The following is a 3,198-nucleotide window of genomic DNA, read 5'->3' as shown; positions in this document are numbered from 1 at the left end:
TTGATGTTGTCCCTGGTATAGAATTTATAGAAAACTCCACTTCTCTAACCGGTGGCAAACTGATAAATCATAATTTATACATATTTTTGTCCCATGCTTAGCACATTTATGGATGGTTTCTCCTTAGATTTGGTGAATTCGATGCTCCTCATCCTTTAATTTCATGTTTTATACTTAGGTGAGCATAGAAGAGTAAAAAGATCGAGAAGCGGGCCAAAAATAGAGAAAATAGACCCACATGGGAAATCAACATGGCTTGGACTTCCTCACATGGGAGTGTCAAACGGCCGTGTCCATTGGCAGGATCGAAGCACAACTTACGCGGGTAGACTAAACGCCCATGCCTATTCAACAGCCTTGACCACGGGTTAGAGTAATCGCACACTGGCGTGTCACACGGGCATGTCCCTGCCGAGCCCAAGTATAGTCCTATTCGGAAAATGCCAAGTTTGAGGGATCTTAGGCATTCTAAAGCCTATTTAAACACCTGAGGAGGCACTTAGGAGGAGAGACGCAGAGTAGGAAGCAAGGAATTTCTCAAGGAAAGCCGATTAATCCATCTCAAAAGTCGGATTCATCATCAAAACTGAAGATCTCCCTTCAAGTTCCTTCAGGAAGTTTGGGTTTTCTTATGTTTTGTTATCTTTATGCTTTTGAGATGTTTTCTTTCATAAGTATGAACTAAACCCCCTAAATACCTAAGGGGTATGAAACCTAAGACGGATCTTATTATTATCTGAATTGTATGATAAATATTTGACTTGTTCTTAATTATGTGTTCTTAATTCTTGTTTTAATATTCCAGGATATTGATTCAAGTTAATGCGCTTATTCAGAGGAGGAATAGACCTTGTCTAAGAGTAAATTTGTCATAATTAAGCAGAGTTGATTGCACGCCTAGAGATAAGGTGATAAGATTTTGTCGGATTAGGGTGAAACCTAATAAGGGGATCCATAGATCAAGGTAATGGAACACTAGGGCGTTAATTAGAAAGAGATTTCAATTATTCAACCTAGGGTTAGACGTTATTAGTCTCTAGAGAGATAATGATATAACTTAGGGATTTCTACGGATCAAGTCAAATAACAAGTGAAGTCTAGGTGAATTTTTCCTCAGGTATTGTCTTAATCAATCGAATTTTCTAAAAAGTATTTTCCCAAATTTCTTTCTGTGCATTATTAGTTTAATAATTAGTTTAGATAACCAAACCTCTTAATTTTTTGGCCAGATAATAAAAAGAAAGTAATTACTAGTACTCTTGGTTCCTTTGGGTTTGACAATCCGGTCTTGCTAAAGCTATACTACTGTTCGATAGGTACACTTGCCTTCATCGTGATAATAGTTAGTTTCAAGAACGATTAATTATAAATTTTTAAAACCTATCGCGAATATCACGTACTAACTTTTTGGCACACTCAATTTTTATTACTTTAGCCATTCTACTTTATTTGCAATTTAAAATTTTATTTTATTTTCTAATTCTTCATTTATTTTCTTGTAACAGTTATTTTTTCTAGTTTATGACCAGAAGAAACTCGTCAGGACCACTACTTTTTGACGGTGAGATCGACTGCACAGTTTGCAAAAATTGAAAAGAAATAAGACGAAGCTTAAGATACACAAAAGAAGAGCAAGAGGACGATACTTCAACCACAACCAAGGAGATGGCTGAAAACCAAGAAAATCCGCTACCTCCTACGATTGCTGCTAATCAAAATCCTGCTCCACATATTATGTATGATTATGCTACACCTTCTTTAGCAGGAACTGAATCGAGCATAGTTAGGCCTGTTGTTGCTGCAAATACTTTTGAACCGAGACCTAACACAATTCAAATGATACATCAATTTGTTCAGTTTGATGGTTTGCAGGATGAAGATCCCAACGCTCACTTGGCAAACTTTTTGCAACTCTGTGATACATTTAAAATTAATGGCGTTTTGATGACGCCATTTGCCTTCGGTTATTCCCTTTTTCGTTGATGAATAAGGCTAAACAATGGTTGAACTTGTTACTGCGAGGGTCAATCACTACTTGGGAACAAATGACCGAAAAGTTTTTATTAAAATATTTTTCGCTAGCTAGAACAGCCAAATTACGTAATGATATCTCCTCTTTCGTGCAGATGGATCTAGAAACACTCTACGATGCATGGAAGAGATATAAGGATCTATTGAAAAGGTGCCCTCACCATGGGTTACCACTCTGGCTAGAGGTTCAAACGTTCCACAATGGCCTGAATCCTTCGACTTGACAGATGATCAATGTAGTTGCTGACTGAACTATCAATAATAAGACACTTGAGGATGCTTATGAATTTATAGAAGAGATGTCACTGAATAATTATCAGTGGCAAGTCATGAGGACAAAGCCAACGAAAGCAGCAGGCGTTTTTAACATCGATTCAGTCTCCATGCTCTCATATCAGGTAGAACTTTTGAATAAAAGAATTGATGGTTTTCTTGGTTCTTCACAGGTTTACCCAGTAATACAGTGCGAAGCAAGTGGAGCTGGATCAAGCAATTCAGAATACCCACCGTATGGCTACAACATGGAGAATGAGCAGTTAAGGATCTCAAAATAATCCTTATTGTAATACTTACAATGCAGGTTGGAGGAACCACCCAAGTTTCTTATGGGGAGGCCAAGGCAACCAGCAACCACCACGACCTCCAAGCTTCCAACAACCACCCTACCAACAAGAGAAAAAGGTGAACCTTGAGGAGATGCTAACAAAATTCATCTCGGTGTCAGAAACTCGTTTTCATAATCTCGAGACAACACTTAAAAATCAACAAGCGTCGATCCAAGGGCTCAAAACTCAGATAGGTCAGCTTGCTAAATTGATATCTGAACGACCATAAGGTAGCCTGTCGAGTAACACTGAATCTAACCGAAGGGAGTAAATCAATCCAGTTACCATTCAAGATGAGGAAGGGTTAGTTGCACCTGAACCAGAACCGAGGCAAGAAATAGTGGTAAGTAAAGGTAAGGGTGAGGTGGACCACAATGACCAAAAATCGGTAAGTAAAGAATACAAACCTCGTGTGCCATACCCAAACACGACAAGGAAAGACTGCACAGAAGAACAATCCGGTAAATTCCTTAAATTATTAAAGAATTTACATATTAACTTACTGTTTATTGAAGCTCTTTCGCAGATGCCGAACGAAGTCAAATTCTTAAAGGAGCTTTTA

The 3,198-nt window shown here is 38.1% G+C and overlaps 1 non-coding gene across 1 annotated transcript; it reads right to left on the bottom strand.

Annotated features, from left to right (window-relative positions):
- Positions 1-2,093: 2,093 nt before the first annotated feature.
- On the bottom strand, positions 2,094-2,200 carry LOC121212064 (small nucleolar RNA R71). Its single transcript, XR_005907274.1, has one exon. It is a non-coding gene; the product is annotated as a small nucleolar RNA R71 (small nucleolar RNA).
- Between the last annotated feature and the right edge of the window lie 998 nt (positions 2,201-3,198).

Source organism: Gossypium hirsutum, chromosome A12, assembly GCF_007990345.1.
Source record: "Gossypium hirsutum isolate 1008001.06 chromosome A12, Gossypium_hirsutum_v2.1, whole genome shotgun sequence".
In the NCBI taxonomy this organism is placed as follows: Eukaryota; Viridiplantae; Streptophyta; class Magnoliopsida; order Malvales; family Malvaceae; genus Gossypium; species Gossypium hirsutum.
The sequence above is the reverse complement of the archived record's forward strand: the minus strand, read 5'-3'. Positions and strand labels throughout refer to the sequence as shown.